Here is a 19,656-nt window from a genome sequence, read left to right as displayed (position 1 = left end):
ATTTCTGAGTATCTAAGGTTATACTACATAGCTATTTCTTTGAAATGTTAAGTTTTCCATTAGGAAAGACTTATTTTTAAACATTTAAAAAATCTTTTCCCTGCTAAATCACCATCAGCCAAAACAGGGCCTGGTACTTGGTATGTACACAAACCCTGCCTCCCCCACACACTCAAATTCATTGACTAATAACTACAAATGAATATGTGTATATACACACACACATGGTATTAATCCTACCTTTCTATTTTCTGTATTCCTGATGCTCTGACATTTGGGGCCTTGCAGCAACTGGAGGCACTGCCTTTCCCAGGGCCAACCCTTTGCTGCAGACAGTAAAACAACCTCAACCTCCTGAGAGGGCATTCTTCAAGTGCAAACCAGCCAGTCCAGAGTCCCTGCACCACCTTCACTGTGCTGAGCCACTACCTCTGCCCTGACCACCCCAGGACCAAGTAGGCATCCAACAACTAGAGACAGCCCTTCCCACAGAGCTTGCTTAAATTACTGGAACCAGCCAATCCTAAGCCTATCTTCTCTCCTGCAGAAACCACAATAAAGGCCCTTGCCTAAGGATTCCTCCCACTTCCTCTCCTTTGGGATGGATCCCATGCTTCCCCATGTCTAGTCACACTGCCTTGTGTGGCATGGTGTGCCCCTTCCCTCTTGGGAACTGTGAGAAACACACTGTCTTCTCTGTGGCAGGCTCCTGATCTGTTGGTCTCACCATCCCTAAATAATAATAGCATGATAATGAAAAAGACATTTTAAAATGCAAACACACAAATATGCTGGATGACTCAGACAAATGAATTTCACTGCATCATCAAGGAAAATGATATATAATCATCATCAGGAGTTCCAGCTTCCCTGGACTCACAAGAAACAAAATGACTGTGATATTCTAAGGATCTGTATATAATTCAGCCTTCATCTCAGTTCTGAAATTAATTTATGGATTGTTTTTGTGGTTATTATTGTTGACTTCTACTTTGATCCTCAACCCTCAAGCATTTTTTTTTAAATTATAATACTATTAACTCAAGGGAGCAGCCCTGTCTTATTCCTTCTGCCAGATAGATGTAATTAACACTCTACACCTAATACCAGTAAATTATCATTAAAATACATACACTCTATGGACTTCAGATGATGATATAATGAATGAACACTTCTGGTGAAAGATGTTGCTGGGGCAGGGTCCATGCGTGGATGGGAGGTATAAGGAAAATTTCTGTATCTTTTGCTTAATATTGCTAGGAACTTAAAACTGCTATTAAAAATAAGGTCACTTAAAAAAACACATCTAGCCTTTTACTGAAGAAAATAATAAATCCTGCCCACAATTTCCTAAATTATAAATTTCCTAAATTATAGCTAGCTCTAAAGGTAATGAGGACACATTTCTACAACTTGGAGCACCCAGTGAATTTTTCAACACATAACACATTTGTTCTCTTTTCATTCCAAAAGATAGAGTTCATGTTGTTCCACGGCCCATTGGTCAGATGCCTTGCTGTTCTCTGTTGGAACACACCTCCAGCAGGGCTAAGCCAGGGTCTGATAGGGCCTGGCAGCTACAGAAACTGATCTTGGGAAACTGACCTTTAATATACTCTCAGAAGTAAGCCCAGAGGAATGTGCTGGGTGGTTACCCATTACTTGTACTAGGTAAGGACAAAGGCCTGAGGCTGGAGTCTTAGCACAGCAGGAATGGGTGAGAAAGATATAAAGATGTCTGCAAGAATGGCCAAGGGTGCTTCTGGAATGAACTGGAGGAATCACAACCCATTCAGTTGCTGACCTTGGCAGAGGAGCCTTCACTGGGATTTGATAGCCCATGCAGCTGTCGCCATGCAGTCAGATCCAGGCCTCCTAACTGACATCACGGAACTGTTGCCAACTTGGTCACCCCTCTAATAGAAATGCCTGTTCAGGGTATTAGTAACAATAAGATAATAATTTCTCAGGAGAATTCAGAGAGGGCTTAGATCTGTGCTCACATACTTTGAAAACGTGCTGTTCAGATAGATGCAAGGATTGAGAATTTACATCAAAGGATGGAGGAGCTCTCCCTCTGGTCCTTTAGCTTTGCCTCCTGACTGGTAGTGTACATCAGCCTCCTACCCACCACTGCCCATAGCAGCTCCCCAGGGAGCTTCGCTCTTTCTTCTCTGTCCACGCCTCCTTCCTTTCAGGTCAGCATCAAGACTCACCTCCTCTAAGGCACCTTACAAGACTAGCTCTTGTTCCCCCAAACTCCAGAAGTCCCCAGGGGGCTTAATGTGGAATCCCAAACCATTGTTTTCATTTCTAATAGTTAGATTAGCTTTGAGCCATGAGAAATTGAAGTTTCTGAGGATTTAAAAAAGGGTCAAACGCTGGGATATATTTCAACCAAATACATGTTACAAGAAGTATATTAGAAGAAAACTCTAGGATTTTGCTGATATTAGTACTTAGGCTGAGAATGAGTATTGAGTGGTAAATAAATATTAAGTAAATGTTTTGGTGGTGTGAGACAGCAAAAGTTATGAAGCTTCTATCTATCATCGAATCACTGAACAACTGCGTTCTGAAAAGCAGTGTTTTATAGGGTCCCTTACATTTCCTCTTTTTTTGTGTGCACAATCTTTTTTTTTCCCCTTTTGGATATCTATTTGTGTTTTTCTTCAATTAGTTTTCTGGATGTTTAGATGCCAGGGGCAATTTGAAATTAGAAACCTCTTCACATAATATCCTGTGCCCAGCAGAAAAGAGTCATGACAAGGATTTGTCTGGTCACTGGTGATGATGATATCTCACCAGGAAATACTATTTGCTTCCCTCCATGGTCATTCTAAAATGAAACAGATGTGCCATGCAATGGAGCATGCTGTTGTAGCCTGGAATTCTATGACCTGGAGCAATGTGAACCAGAGGACTCTGTGGCACTGTCCGCTGGGAACCCACCTCACCACTGCAAAGTGTTTAGGGGTAATGTGGTCTGTGGGGCTGAACATAGGTTGGCCATCTGGACTCATTCTATTTTGCAGCATAATGTGCATGGTCCCCTCTAGTTCTTGCCCTCAACCGACAAAGCCATCAACAGGTGAGAAAAAAAGAGGCCTCAGGGAGCCAGCTCCTCCTCTCAACTTCTTTTGGAACCTATACTTTCTGCTTAGCCACTGAACACTGTCACCAGCTATTATGATTTATATAAGGTGTGTCTCCAAAAGCTCATATGTGAGACAGTGCAATAAGTTTAGAGGTTAAAATGATTGGGTTATGAGAATTTTAACCTGATTAGTGCATTAATCCCCTGATAAGGATTAACTGGGTGGTAACTATAGGCAGAGAGGGTATGACTGGAGGAGATGGGTTACTGGGGCATGTCTTTGGGGTATATATTTTGTCCCTGGTGAACCAGAGTACACTCTCTCTACTTCCTGGGGGCCTATCCTGAGCTGCTTTCCTCCTCCACATTCTTCCATCTTGATATTCTACCTCACCTTGGGCCCAGATTCCAAGGGAGCCGGGTGTCTCTGGACTGAAACCTCTGAAACCGTGATCCCCACAAAAAACTCTTTCTCCTCTAAAATTGTTCTTGTCAGTTCTTTTGGTCACAACAGCGAAAAGGCTGCCTAAAATACCAGCATTAGGTTCTTTTAAATGAGAACCTTCAAAAATGATGCCTGAGACTTTGGAAATGTATAGGGATAATTATGACTGAAGTGCTTCAAAAATAAAACTAATGGTACTCGTACCACCTACATATTTCATTTCTGCTTTAAAAACATAAAGTGCTCATGGGTTGTTGGGATTTTGAAACTTTGGTCATATATGCTTTTTTTATATGGTGGTTAAGAAGCAAAATTCTGTTACTAACCCAGTCTCTACTTCCACTCATAAAACAGTGGGTCTCCTGACAACTGAAGGGACCAGCAATGGATGCTGAAACAAACAGAGGAGTCGAGAGAAATATTTATCATAGAAGTTAGAGTAGTTAAGGGAGAGGAAAGATGTTACTTCAGTCTGAGGTATCAGGAGACATCACAAGCTGCAGAATACAGGCTGAGTGTCACAGAATAAAAAAGTCCCCGCCAGGAAGAGTGGGGTAGAGTGGGCAGGCAGCTCAAGGAAGGAGTGGGACACAAGTGTGTGAAATGGGGAGTGTCAGAAGAGGCTGCCAAGGGGTAGAAATGCTTCTCTGCTATCTTAACATTTCAGTGAAGTTATGCGGATTATATTGGTGTCTGTATGTACATAATGATAATGGTAGAAAATGGTAGTTTTATTCTTTAAAACGCTGCTTTGAGAAAATGTCAAGGGATTTAAATTCGAGCTTCCTAAGTACAGTGTTTTCCCACATAAAGATGCTGGTTTATCAACTAGAAAACCAAAGTGAGCCTCTTTATAAAAGATAGCCTGAAAAGATTAGGAAAGCCTTGACAATATAAACATGCACTTACCAACTCGTGAAATACTAAAACTAGGGTTTACTGTTCAAAGCACAAGGAGAGCATTTTAGTAGAAAGAAAATAAAATACATTTTTATAGCACAGAGAGGAATCTTAGAATTCATTAACCAAGAGACCAAAACAACACACAAGATATTGTATATTTTAAGAGAGCTTTAAATAAAGTCATGGAGAACAGATTTACAATGTTTTAATTAAACCAGGGTAGGAAGGGCAAGAGTCTGTTCACAATCTCTGATGACAAGGAAGAACTATATAACAGCTTTCATATTGAGTAGCTGCAAAAACAGCCAATAATAGAAGAAATAGGACAGGGCTCTTAGAAGAATCTTATGATACAACCCAGAGTCCACAATACAGGACAGAGAACATAAACTAATCAGATCCATACCATCAATGAATGGAAAACATTTTTAAAAGTTCAGAAAAATACAAGTATGATATAAATACATAACTAACAGTTCTAACAAGCATTAAGAGAAATTCAGAAAAATAATAGTTTGCTTATATGAACAGTCATACCCCCAGCGAAAGGAAAGGAGACGACGCTACAGAAATGTCTGCCTTTACAAGCACTTCTCTGATGAATTCTGATTCTAAAAGGATACACAATAAATGGAAATGCAGATACAAGAGGCAAGACAATCACAGATATATGAGGAAAATTCTTTAGTATGTTAGTTTGACAGGCTTAAATCCAGAAGGACTAGGATCACATATATCGAAACAAATAACAAAGGTAGTACATAGAACATATTTTAAAATATCTGTAAAGGAAGAACAGGAAAAAGTTCTTTGGGGGAAAGCCATTAACAATAAATAGCAAAGATGTCAGAATTGTTTGTTTCATTTTGTGTTGTTCCTTGGGGGCAAAATCATCCATAAACTTGGAGGGATAGAATAAAAAACATAAGTATGGAATTTCAGCTGAGGTGGTCATAGAAGTGGGGATGGGGAGACCCTAGAGTCAGCATGATATATTCTCAGAATGAGCCAGAATAAGCCCCAATCCTGAGACAAACATGATTTGATGCTAGGGCTGATGTTTCCCAATTTCCTCTCAAAAACCTGAGATGGTAGCAAGTTTACCAGGATCCTATCATTTGAACTTGAGAACTTGGGACAGCTTTGAAAACTGTTTACAATGGCACTAGAATTTCAAAGAGCTGGTGCTTGTTTTAGAATGACAATGATTGGAGAAAAAGATACAGGATGCAAGTGATCTTCATATATAAGAAGGAAACCAGATACAAAGGATGGACTACATTAGTTAAGTAACAATCCAAAGAGTAGAATGAAGGCTGATAGATAAGGGTTCCATACTGTTCTTGCATTCCTTTTCTCATCCATTCATTTAGTTAATGCCTATACTGTGCAACTCATTTTAAGTTCTAGGCAAACAAGAAGAAGGAAGGCCCAGATAGCTAGGTCACTATACAGGCAGGTACTTAGATAAGTGGGTAAATTAATTAAAACACAGGTTAATAGAAACAATGCAGAGGAAAACTAATTAACTCTGCCAGTGACGGTGATTTTAGATTTTCTTAAAGGATGAATAAAGGTGAAAGTTGGTGGGAAGGGAAACTGCAAAAGAATAAAAAGGTGTTTTAGGCATTGATAATACTATGACCAAAAGAACTTAGGTGGGAAAAGTATGTGGCACAGTTAAGAAAGTGAATATTCTTGTTTGGCTGAAGTTTGTGGGACAAATGGTGAATTGGTAAGGACTGATGCTGGAAATATAAGCCAGGCTAAGAAGTTTGATTCCCACAGGCAATGTGGACTGAATAGTGTATTTTAAATTGGGAGTGACAAGATGAAGTTTGGAATTTAGAATGATAATTTTTATGTGAAGTGGAGGGGAATCCTACAGGGAGAGAAGTTCTAGGAGGGTTCATCTATGTGGAGATAATTACTGGACACCAGGCAAGATGAAGCAATGGCAGTGGAGGAGAGAGGCAGTGTCTTTGAGGGAGATTTCTGGAAGAGGTGGGCTTGCTGAGCAAATGGAAGGTGGAGGTGACCAGGACTGAGTGGCAAGCATAATGGTGCCAACTCGGTGATGCCTGTGTTAATGAATGTGACACAAGGAGAGAGCTACTATTCTGCATGATTAATATGCACTAACTGAAAAAGAAACAATGAAAAATAGAGTAAACTACAACAAAAGAAATGCAAAAATTATTCTCAGGATTCTTGCCCAGGGGACTCAGGAGGATAAAAACAGACTGTTGAAGGCATGAGAACAGTTAAAAGATTAGAGTAGTTCAAGGGAAAAATGTGAGCTTTCTGTAGAGCAATTAAGTGCTTTGATACTGAACTTATATAACCAACACGAGCACATGTGTCCCCCAGTGGCTACTGGCTTCTCTCTGTAGCCACACAGCTGGCCTGTGTGCTTGGCACACAGTGGTTCTCAACCTTTGATGATCACTGGAATAACTCAGTAAGTTTTAACAAACACATGTGCCTGGTCTCTACCCCAGGGAGCTTTTGCTTTAGTGGGTCTCATATGGGGCACAGGCATTTTTAAAAACAGTTCTAAGAGAGGTTCTAATATGCATCAAAATTTGACAGCCCCTATGATATAGTAAATAATTGTTCCATAAATTAATTACAAGAAAGGGAAGGGGAGAAGGCTGCTTAAAGTGTACAATGATAAAGCTGTTTGACTTTCTATGCTCAACAGTGTACTATGGGGCAGGAAGTTTGAAATTGGCCTTTTAGGTCTCCAAACTTCAGGGTCCACAGATGCCTTGTGGCAACATTTCTAGTTTCATCTCTTGGAGACAGAGCACTGCCTGAGAGATCACTGGTTTGACGTGGTGCATCTTTTCTCAGTTTTTTTTTTTTTTTACATTTTGATGACTATGCTGTCTTATACCAACTAGTCCTTTAAATTCCTACTTCTTGTGCACTTGTAAGTACATATTTCTCTCCATTTACTTTTTCCTCAATATTTATTTCTCTTACTAGACTAAAATCTCATGCAGATAGGCATTTACTCACCATTTTGTATTTAGCATTGATCCAGCAAAGCACAGGTATTTTATGAGTACGTGGACCAGATTTTCCTTGTGAAAAACTTTAGCCTCCATTCCATCACTTTTAATAAGTTTATAGACCTCTTCATGAGTGTATCTGATATGCATAAATGGGGCTCAGAAATAATAAAAACAACAGACAAGAAATTTTTAGAGGTTTGAGGTGTATTTTTTTTTAACCCTGAGGAAACATTTTGGCCCCTGAAACTTTTGATGGTATATAAGATAGTCCTTACATCAAAATATCAAATTGAAAATGTGGACTAGATAGCTAAAGAATGAAATAGGAACAGGTGTTTAACTTGAAAAACGTAATTTAAACCTTATTGCTATCCCTCGTGTAGATTTAAGAAACCTCAGTCTTGGAGCTTAATGGATCTGGGATATTTCTATTATTTGTCTAATGATAAAGTTTAACAATTTGATATAGAACAACTGAATGAATGAAAAGGTGAACTAGTGGGAAATCCAAAGTACATACCAATTAGGTAATGAAAGAAGTGGAAACAGGTGACTAACTTTGAGAGCTAGAAATGTTAATAATCTCTGTATTAACTGTGACTATAAATGTGGCTTTATTGTTGTTGGAAAAGTTAAATATTTGCTGCCAGTGCTTATTAGAATATTTTACTAACTCATGAATTTTTTTAGACATTTTACTGTCCTGAAATGAACATGAGCCTATTCATTTATAAAGTTATGAAAATCGGAATTGTACTTCACCTAAAATTTGCCCAATACTACTTATAATCTGCTACCATATTCATTTATGTATTTCATCTAATTCTCACAAAAACTACACTGTATCAGGACACTAAAGATTAGCGCAACAATATATACCTAAAACTAAGAATAGGTGTTAAATGAAAATCACTGAAGTATCATTTTATCCAGGTGAAAATGCCCATTTTATTTTCAAAAGCACTTTTTTTTAACCTTTATTTTATTTATTTATTTATTTATTTTTACTTTTATTTGGTGCCAGGGATCAAACCAGTGCCTCATGCATCCTAGGCAAATGCTCTACCACTGAGCCACAAACCCAGCCCCTACAAAAGCACTTTTCATGAAAATATTAAATATGAACCTCAATGATCACAATGATAGAATACTATGTTCTGACTAATAACTAAGAAGAAATTATTGTTTCAAGTGATGTTATTAAACAGATGTCAAAAGTGGCAATAAGATCATGATGAAATGAAGTGCCTTTGGATACAATATACCAAAGTTATATAACTTTGTGATATATTATATCATTATATAATATCAATTCAATCTAGAGAAAACATCAGACAAAACCAAATCAAGGACATTTCATAAAATAACCAGTAATACACTTCAAAAATGTCATAGTCATGAAAGACAAAGACAGATTGAAAAATCATGTTACTGCTTTGTGCTAATTCTGATATATTCGGATCATCATTCTGAAGATCAGTGGTCATTACAAAGTCCTGGATTTTTAAATGTAGAGTGCTTGCCTAGCACCTTATGAGGCACTGGGTTCGATCCTTCACACCATATAAAAATAAATAAATAAAACAAGGGCATACTGTCCATCTACAACTACCAAAAAGAAAAAGAATTGGGAATGATTTCATGTCGCATCCAGGATATTCAGTAAATTCTATGAGGTAAGCTTGTTAATATATTATTTTCAATTCCCACTAGCCGTTATAATCACTAAAAGATTCCCTATAGAGTAATACTCTAGTTATATGAAAATTAGATCACACTAAGGTAAATTTACATATGTCATTTCTTACTAGGGCTGTATATTTTTCTTAATCAGCACCTTAGCTTGAATTATGAGAATTATCTCCGTTACTTCCATTGTCCAAACAAGAAAGACAACAGAAGTAAGGAAAAGAGAAAGGGAAACGGCAAGACTTTGGAACACACTGACTAACCCTGGCTGACTACCACAGGCTTCAGGATAGAAGAGAGCAGCCTGGTTTGAGTAGATTTAAATTTCTGGACCATGGAACAGGTCAGATGCAGCTTTTTTTACCTGGAGGTCTTGCTCCAGAACCTTCCTGCCTCAGGGCAGACTGCAGGTCTGCTGGTCGTGGTTACCTTTAGGGTTAGTCAACTACTTGGCTCCGAAGGTTGTGATCCCAAGGACAAGCAATAAAATTTGGAGGAGCTCTTATAATAAGGTGGAGGTGTTCTCCTTAGGTATTTGTTGCCATGAGAAGAGACTAAGCCAATAAAAATATTTTTAAGGTTGAGGTAAAAAGGGGTATATCTGTTTAAAATAAGTTTCTAATAAATAAAGATCAGCTTTAGTACTTAATTAAAATTGGATGGAGGCATATATGTTGGTTCAGATGTGTTGTTCCTGATATAAATGCTCAGACACGAGAAAGATCTCCTGGGAAATTAAAAGGCCTGTGTGAGGGGAGAATTGAACAGACCAGAGACCCAGAGCATCGGCACACAGAGCTAGAATAAGCGTACATGCACCGAGTTTGACTGATTCTCAAGCTCTTCCCAGATCTCAGATTAGCTGGGTATTACTGCAGGCAGGTCTCAGCTGTCCATGAAAATGAGAACACATTTTAAAAGCTGCATTTGAATTTTAAAGGTACTCAACATTTCTAGTATTGTTTACCGAAAAAGGTCAACACTGGAGTGTTTTATTTATGCGTGGCAGAACCTCAGTCTAACAGCACCAGGCTTACCACGTGACATATGCTGAGGATGTGTTAAATTCGTAGTTCCAGAGCCAAGAACATTATTTTTCAACTCAGTGAATGCATTATTAAAAGGACTCTGCTGTGCTCACCACCAGAAGATAGGGCAGCGGTGACCCTGAATTCAGAAGTAAGGGGACACTAACCTACTGACTCACTGCCTATAAACTCTAATGACCATGTCCCCAAACCCATATGCTACCCCATACCTCTCTCCTAATCTATTTTGGTCGACCTAGGAAAAAAAGAAAAAGAAAAACATTTAAATAAAACACATATAAATCTTCAGTTTCAGACATAAAATTTGGGATCCTTTGGACAATAAGTGTTTTGCTGAAATATATGCTTAGTGTCCTTTCCATATCCTGGATCTGGACAAGCATTCATATCAACCCCAGTTGTTTTTGCAAATCAAGAATACAGAGTACTGATTCCTTCAAATAAGATTTGTGTTAAAATCATTAAATGTCCATGCAAGTGATTTTTTATTAACTGAACCAGAAATAATACATACCCATTTTATGACAGTGAAGGGAATTATTAACTTTAGTAAGCCAAGAATATCTGTAATATAAATACTTTGTTCACAGAGATATGAAAAATTGTGCTTTATATGTGTAATATGAATTGTAATGCATTTTGTTGTCATATATAACAAACTAGAATAAAAATATTTTTAAAAAATGAGAATCACAATTTTAAAAAATCTTCTTAGGAATAAGTCCAGAGTTTTAAATATACTGTGGACAACACAAAACTAATGCCAAGAGAATACAGAAATGCTTTAATCATTTATACTCTATTCTATAAAAGGCAAATCTTCTGATAACTCCAGAAATTTTTCTTTTTTATATAAATGTTCTTTGTTTGGAAAAATGTTCTCTTTTAAGCAACTCCCTTAGTGTATCTTACTACATAATTTGATTTATAGATGTTAAGATTTGCATATGACTTTTCCATATACTTCTCTTGCATAAAGCAAAGTAAATTTGTGACAAAAAATTAAATATGGAAAATAAACAAATGACCAGAATCCCCAAATGCCTGAAAATATATGCCTAGTTTTATCTAATACTTTCATTTAAAAATAAGAATATAAAAATTTTAAGTCTTAAGGATATTTCTGAGGACTATGACTTTTAAATCACACTTTAGGCGATACACCTTCTGAAAGCTCAGAATCTTTATATTAAAAGAGCTGGTGCCGACATGGTTTGATTCAATTCCATAAATATGTACAGAGCTCCCAGGGCACAGTGTCCACTATGCTCCACAGAGATGATACAAGATTAATTATACACTATCCACTGTCCCTCCTGTCCACAGATGGGCTGTCAGGACAGACATGTGTATAACTTGGTTGTGATATGCTGGAGATCAATGTTATACTCCAGGCAGATGAATAAGATCCTCTGGCAGCCCAGGATAAAGATTGAGGATTCTGGAAGAGGACATGGGCACAGGGAGGGTAATGGCTCAGCCAAGGAGGTAACATCTGAGCAGAGCCTTCAAAGATGAATGAGATTAGACCAGACAGAGGAGAGGTATTCCAAGTAGAGAAAACAATCAGCTGGCACATGCCAACTTCTTCACATTAGACTTTTTTTTAAGTGTTTTCTTTCAAAAAGTTTAAGTTGGTAATGTTGAACACACACAAAAAAAGTCTCCAGATGGTTCTTTCCTGACTTGCTGTTCTTCTCCCAAGGGCTCAGGAAGTTTGGGGAAATGCATGTAGCAAGTGGAGGAGAGGACTTGACCTTTGTAGACACAGAGCAAGTGAGAACGCTGCGATACTGAAATGCAGAGGGGCAGCAGCACAGTGGCCCAGGAGAGAGGAGCACTGCGGCTGCACAGAGGCATGGAGAGGAAAAGCCCATGGCAACCACATCTTTTTCCAGTCTGCTTAAAACACAAGTTACATTAGTCTTCTTATAAAAGAACAGCTGCTTTACAAAGAAGTCTGAAAAGGGCAATCAACTACAGTTCTGCAATGGCTGTGCTCTGTGCTGGGACCTGCCAGCAGAAGGGAGGACAGAGGGAGCCCCATCCTTCTCTTCAGCTCTTTAATCACTAGTATAGTGAGAGGAGATGAAGGTTGGCTGCAGATTGAATGTTTGTGGTGTGTTCCTCTTCTGCCATGGTGGGGGGTGAAAGGGCAGCCAGGTCTCCTGAAGGGAGGAAGGACAGCTGGGAAACCCCTTGCCTTCTGTCTAGGTGAAAATGGGTGAGACAGGACTAGAAGCCCCTGGGTTCTAATGCTCTGTGAAGGGGCTGGGGTACAGGTGCAGAGCTTAGGAAAAGGACAAGACTTTCAGCTGCTTTGCAGTGCCTAGGAGCTAACCAGACTGGAGTTAAAAACCTAAGGGAAATTTAGGTTAACTAGAAATTTCTATTTTGCTTATTTGCATTTAATAAAATAAAATTCATTCATTCATATTGGTATTTAAAAATGAGTGTGTTCTTAAGAGACAGGTAAAAATAACTGGATTATGTTCATTGTTTACTTCTGTTGGAGTCATCTACATGTAGACCTGAGTTGTGGGAGGAATGCATTTAGGAGGGCATGCCTTAGAGATTTAACTCTTGTATTATTTTCCATACTAAAGAAGATGGCCCCTTAGTCACCTGCACCTCTTCTCTGGGTGTATGGGCCTGAGGCAGGGGTAGGGACTGAGTGCCCTGGGCTTAGGATACATGGGCCCTGATTTGGTCTGGGGTCTGCTACCCCCTCACTACATCAACTTGTGCTGTTCACAGTTTTCTCATGTAAAAATGGAAGTAGAAGTTTTGAGATTAGACATTTTTCATGGCTGCTTCCTGCTGCAATGTTCTCTGATTCCACAGAACAATATTATGTCCTATGGAAACGTTTTCCTCCTCCTAGGTTTTGTATATTTAGTTTTTTAGAGCTACTGTTATAACAAAATGCCCCATCTAGTGTCAAAACAGGGAACATGGTCCAGGAGTGCAGAGTGAGGAATGGCGCTTAGAAGGATGGCGGCTTCGGGGCTCAGTATGGTGGCTGGCATAAATGCAGCCCACTGGCCTTTGCTCTACCCCACTGACCCCACTTGGAGAAGTAGAGCATGTTTTAAAAGACTGTGTTTTACAACTTTTATGTGTGATGTACTATACCAGCACAGCAGGACTTTTTTTTATCAAGGTTGTACCACATAATCTTTCTTATCATTTTTGTTGATATCTGTCACAATCGAACACAATCGAACCTCCTGGAGATGGGCATGGCTGTCAGAGGGCAGCAACTTCCTTAGAAGAGATTCTGGGTGACCAGGCACCATAGCCATGGAGCATTTCACTGAGCCTCTGGGAGTTGAGCAGGGTTTTAATCACGTCACTCTCTCCTTCTCATCACCTTTTTCTCAAATGCACCCACAAGGGCAATGTCTCTGGTTTAACACTGACCACACACTCAGAGAACTTTCCAGGTTTTATGTCATCCTGGCCCTCTTCTCACTGCAGTCCCAGAAGTGAAGGGACCAAAGGGGAAACAGATGTAAATACTGGGACAACACAGGTATCACTGAAGCAAATGATCATCTTCTTCCTTCAGCATTTGTCCTATGCTTTTTTTTTTCTTTTCATTAACTGTCAGGGCAATTTAATTAAGAATTTTTATATTGCCATATAAAAATCACCTCATTTTGGAACCTGCCTTCCTCTCGAAACCCAGGCCAGCTCAGTGGAATATTTGTGGAGTCTCTACTGTGTGCCAGACACTGTCTTAATGATGTCTGGGCTGAAAGAACAAAATGAGCCCCAACTCAGAAGCTCTCCATCATGCTGCCAGCCTTGCTCAGAGCCGTGTGGCCTAGATTACCTGAAGCATGCGCTGCTTGTGACTGGAGATCTCAGTGGCTAGGGATCTTCTGTTTTCTGTCCTTCCACTTGAGTCTCCTGTTGGTTAAACCCCTCCCCACAGCTCCTTATCTTTGAGAATGCTTCAAGACTATGGGGGTTCTAACAACTCACCTGCTTGCTAACTTGCACTGATCTCCTTTAACTGGCTGCCTCTGTGACCTCCATTACTAGTCCTCCTTCTAGGCAATCACAGAACTCTACTATTTACTAGTACCATCCAATGTCACTATAGGTTTTGCAGGCCAGTGTCATCTGCCTTTACTATGACTCCACATCCCTAGGTCAGCTTGGTTCTCATATATCCCAAAGTTCCCTTAACTCCTACATCCTGCAGTCCCATGTTCCTGCTCCACAATCTTCATGCCCTCAGGTAGAGTGATAGTCTCTGTTCACTCCTCCTGGTCAAACCCCAATATCAATTCAGGTCTGGCAGCTGAGATAATCATGAGTACAACTATTATATAACACAAGGAAAATGTTGAGAGATACAATTGGATACTATAAGCTTCTTCAGGATAGAGAAACCATTCAGTTCTAACAAAGCTATGAGATTGTTTGGACCCCTCGATTTATATGCTACAGAATTCTTGAGGCAGTAGAGCGTGGGAGTCTATCCCAGGGGTATGAACCACAACAGGATATACGTTCCCACCCACCCCAACTTCTCTTCATTCACCTTCTGCTGGCAACCTCTAGACTTTTTGAGTTTGGCAGGATGTGAGAGACCCTTGTAGACAGCCTATCATTCATACATAAAATCAGGAATCTGGTCTGGCATCCCTGGTGTTTGTATGCATGTGCATAAAACAGAGAGATATCTAGTCCTTAAGTGAGTTGCATCAAAGCTGCCATCACAACTCTAAGAATGTAAGGCTGTTAGTGAAGGCTGTAAGACTAGATGTTTAGAATATTTATTTATTTATTTATTTATTTTAGTAGTGGGAGCTATTAGAGATGTATGGAACAGGAAAATCGATCAAGGATCTATGATTTTTCAAAGTACTATATTAAAATGTGGGTGTGTAACATTCATACAAAATCTTAAAGCACCTCTCTAAAATAGTCATAGCAATCAATCAATGTTTTTAATTAAGCTGAAATCCATACACAGATGTAGAAATGCTTAGTCCCAGCTGTGGTTCCTGACAGTCATCCTCAGAGATAAATTTCCACAATAGGTGTTTCAATTAAGACAGTAATATTTGTCAAAAGGTAAGCCGTAAACACATAGCCCCTTGAAACACTATTGAACAAGTGTAATTTATGCTGTAGTTGGTGCACCGCATTTTAGTACTGCTTTGATTTTATCAGCATTTGTCAATTAATCAACGTGAACCTTGTAAAACATGTTCTCTTATTAGTGAGAACAGGCAATTGCTTGCAGACTTTGAAGGAAAGGTCATTTAATAAGTTGCTAATTGTTCAAAGATAGATTTAAATTTTAAAAAAATGTATACTTATTATTACTGTACCTAAACAGGATACTGTATATGCTTAACCTTGCCAATTTAAATATGGTCAATGGTTTCTTTTTTTTCTTTTTTACTAAACAGCAGAGAAAGATTAAGACATAAATTAATCTAACTTTGGGGTTTTAAATTTTATTTTAAGAGCCTCTTATTGTCATTTTTGCCAGTTTAGAGTTATGAGCCTCAAGGCTATGATTATAAACTTATGAACTATATTTCATCGGCAAAAAGTGAGGAGAAAAAGAGAAACAAGAAATGGAGCAGCACAAAAGGACTATGCAGTGACAATATTCTATTTTTTGTATTTGCCTCAATTCATTCTTCATTTCTCTAGATGAGATGTCAACTCCGCACTTCTGACTGCCAGTTCATTTTCAGGTCAGTGAGTGAAAAAGAAGCTGCTGTGTCAAGGCCCCTCTTTGGGTAATCAGTGCATCAGCGCACTTGTCAACTCTCCTGGCAATCAAGAAAGCATCTGAACTCAAGAGTCACATCACCACCAGCAAGCATTCTGCAGCCAACTAAGGTATGCAACTGGGTTTAAGATGTGCAACATACCTTGGAGAACAATTTCTACAGTGGTGTCTGCAGGGCTGAATCGAGAAATCCGTACCATCTTATAAGACTCACAGGAACTTAGGATGAGATGGCTTGTCCTAAGGCATTTGTTAGAGTAGGAATTTTGCAAAGAGTTTACAGAGACAGTTTGTTGAATGGTGACGAGTCTTGCTGGATCCTGACTCAACAAACTGCTTTGCTGCAGAGCCCCTTTTATAAGAGTTAGGAGGCCCAGATTGCTCTCTGCCTGCTCAAACTGGCTCATCTCTCCATCCCATTCCATTCTGTTCTCAGTTCCAAATAAGTCACTATTTCAGGCACATTTCCCTAAGCAGATGCAAACACGCTTTTCCAGTGCCAGACTCCCTTGGGCAAATTAGGTTTCTTGGAAAAGGGTCAAGGAGCAATCAGACACCTACTAGAAACAAGCCTGTAGTTTCAGGTGATGTTGTCACTCATGTAGACTACAACTCAAATTTTAGACACTGGTTGGGAAATAATGCTGAATATGATAGGGGTAGGTATGGAGAGCAAAATCCTGATATCGGCAGCCAGTTTCCTTTCATTGTCATAATACGTGGACTTATTTTTTTATGGGCATTAACCTGATGGTAATAAGAGAATGGAAAATTTCCTTTTTAATATTTCTAATTCAAAACTTCTAAACAAATTTTAATTTCTTAATACAATTATCATAAAAGAACTTTATATATATATATATATATATATATATATATATAGAGAGAGAGAGAGAGAGAGAGAGAGAGAGAGAGAGAGAAAGAGAGAGAGAGAGAGAGAGAAAACCATCATACCTAACAAACATGGAGTGTTTCTGAAATAGATACTCCTTATATTTCTGTTGTTGTTGTTGAATCAATCATAAGGAGAAAGTCTATTTTATGTTCTTTTAGTATTTGCCTGTATTAACCTCAGCCTTGTTAGCTTTCTTCCACATATTCAGATTCTCTTCAAAATAGAAGCGACAAGTGGTAAATGCAAATAGGGGAAGGAAAGCTGCTTGGTAATACCAAGCTGCAGGTAATACCTGCTTCCTGGCAGGAGTTGTTTCTATCTAAAACATACATACCATATTAAGAAGCCAGAGGGAAAAATGAATGGATGTGGATGGCAGGTTTTCATTTGTTTTTCTGACATCTAAGAATACTGTAAATAAGTTCGTGTGTTTCAATTCAAACAGTTCCCTTATCTTGGAGGTCTTAATCATTTGTAATAGCAGTTTCTGAAGTGTTCAAAGTGTGTGCTTAAGGAGTATTATTGGCATTCAACATAGTCATAGTACATTAAGCAGATTTACAGCCTAAAACGTGGTTATCCTTGATCATCTTCATTTAAAACTAAGTTTAGGCTGATGGGGTAGCTTAGCATTCTCCTAGTGTTTCAGCCTGTTAGTTTTGCTTTACCAGAACATCTGGTTCTGCTGGGCTCCCTCACACTGTTCCAAATGAACCTACAATTCACAAGATGAAGTGGGGGCAGAGGAAGATGGCAAGGAAAATTTAAGTAAGAAGTGTAGAAGGGCAGCCTTTTTAAAAATATGCCTGGGGCTTCTGGGGTTGCTACCCATGGTTCCCAAGAGTTGGGGGGCACATCATGTCATTTGGGTCCACATGGGGAGGTGCTAGGGTTGGTCAGGAGGCAGAGAGAGTAGGGGAAAAATGTGGACAAATGCACCTTCACTGTGGTTTCCCTGGGAAAGAATGGGTGAGGCAGGTAACCAGGCTTAGGATTGGCTAGTTGGAATAATTTCAGCAGGTCCTGAGGTACAGAGTGGTTCCTAGTTATCGAGTACCTGGCTTTGGTGACCTAGGTCAAGAAGATAGTGCTCCAGACCACAGGGGGCTAACACAAAGAGGCATGTAGGATACCACCAGGATTGGCTGGTTTGAATATCTATGGCCAGCTCAAAGGCAAGATGTTTGCCATCTCCAGCAAATAGCTAGGCCTGGAAGGGACAGTCCCTCCTCAAGCCCAAGTCTGCAAGCCGTCCACATGTTAAAACATCATAGAATAGAGAAAAAAATTTAAATATAATTCCACAGGTAAAGAGTTTCTCAAACTTACAGTTCATAGAAAACAGTTGGGTATGTGCTAGATATAGATTCTGAATCATCAGATTGGGTGGAGGCTGAGATGGCATTTCTAATAAACTTCTAGGTGATGTTGGGACTACACTCTTGAATAGTCAGTGATAAAACTATTGCCAGGAGTCTTCTCTCTGGGCCAACTTGTACCACAAAAGGAGCTAACATTTATTAAGCTCTGCTGGGAGGCACTGAGGATACATACTTGAGCTTGTTTTCTCCAGATAACAACCTTTTTTCATAAGAAAATTTACCCCAATTTCATAGATATGGGATTGGAGATTCAAGGCAGTTAAGTGACCTGCCAAGGTCACTTAGCTATAACTTAGAAGATACAAATGTATTTGGCCTAAAAACCCATTTTCCCCATGGCAACTTAAGTGCAGATGGCACTACTTTGATGGAAAATAAAAACCATCTATTGGTAAAAACTTCATAAAATAATAATAAGTTCAGAGACATGAATAGTGGCCCATTTATAATCTGGGAAAGGAGAGAAATTCAAAACAGTATTCATTATTTCAGGATCAAAAATAGATGGTGGGGATTAAATAACTGATAAGTTTATCACAGACATTCCCAAAACACTTACAATGGGATTCCCTATTAAATGCATGCTTTATATTTTAAAAGTGATACAAGTATGCAGTAAAATATATACAATAAAAAGTTAGACTTCCTCCTAAACAGTCCTAGTCTGAGTTCTGCTCAGTAAGCCTTTTAGGACCATTCTGTGCAATAAGAATATTTTTCATGCAAATTAATTCATTCAGGCATTCCAAGGAGCTGAGGGTGGGGGAGGGGAGCAGTACACAAAACACAGTCCCTTAAGTATCTTACATCCCAGTAAGGCAATTATATATGTATCCAATGAGGACAAGTAGTGAGGGAGAGGAGTGGATGTTTGCAAGTCCTCTTGAAAAGGTGATATTTCAGTCGAGGCATGAAGGAAGACTTCCTATTCTACACCTCCTTTTTCCTTTAGAAATACATCAGTAATTACAGATCCACCTTATTCTTTTTAAAGGCTCTAGAGTACTATACTGTTTGCATGTACACAATAGTGCTGGGCATTTTGTTATTTCCAGAATAGATATTGGAGATTAATCCTGTCATAATTTGTTAGATGGTCATTTGAGTGGTTATAAAGAGATTTGGGTTTTGCAATATAAATCCTGATTAAATAGAAAGGGCCCTAATGAGGTGTAAGAAGGTATAGATCCAAGTCCTATCTGTGCTGCTGTCTACCTAGGTGGCCTTTTCATGGCATTGAGAATTTGTGGACTCCCCTTCTTTGTATTAGTGCTCTACTCTCATGAGAAGTTTCTTTTTTCCTTTCACCTCTTCGGTGATACTATTGTCATGAGGCCTGTGGTGCTGTGTAGGGGCTCCTCCAGCTGCAGGCCTAGGTGTCATCTTGCTTGCAACATTTCCTCAGTGCCAGC

At 39.1% G+C, this 19,656-nt stretch overlaps 1 protein-coding gene across 6 annotated transcripts in view; it reads right to left on the bottom strand.

The window, feature by feature from the left end:
- The window catches only part of ENOX1 (ecto-NOX disulfide-thiol exchanger 1), a 549,814-nt gene that overhangs the window by 221,035 nt on the left and 309,123 nt on the right, over positions 1 to 19,656 (bottom strand). Inside the window, exon 1 of one of the 6 annotated variants that reach the window (XM_081287125.1) lies at positions 241 to 380. The exons of the other annotated variants lie outside the window; for them this stretch is intronic. The gene's annotated coding sequence lies outside the window, so the exon portion shown is untranslated. Of the gene's footprint in view, positions 1 to 240; positions 381 to 19,656 lie in introns of those variants that run through there. 6 annotated transcript variants of the gene reach the window in all.

The sequence above is a fragment of the Spermophilus citellus genome, assembly GCF_964194105.1.
Source record: "Spermophilus citellus genome assembly, chromosome: 1".
NCBI classification, from domain to species: Eukaryota; Metazoa; Chordata; class Mammalia; order Rodentia; family Sciuridae; genus Spermophilus; species Spermophilus citellus.
The sequence above is the reverse complement of the archived record's forward strand: the minus strand, read 5'-3'. Positions and strand labels throughout refer to the sequence as shown.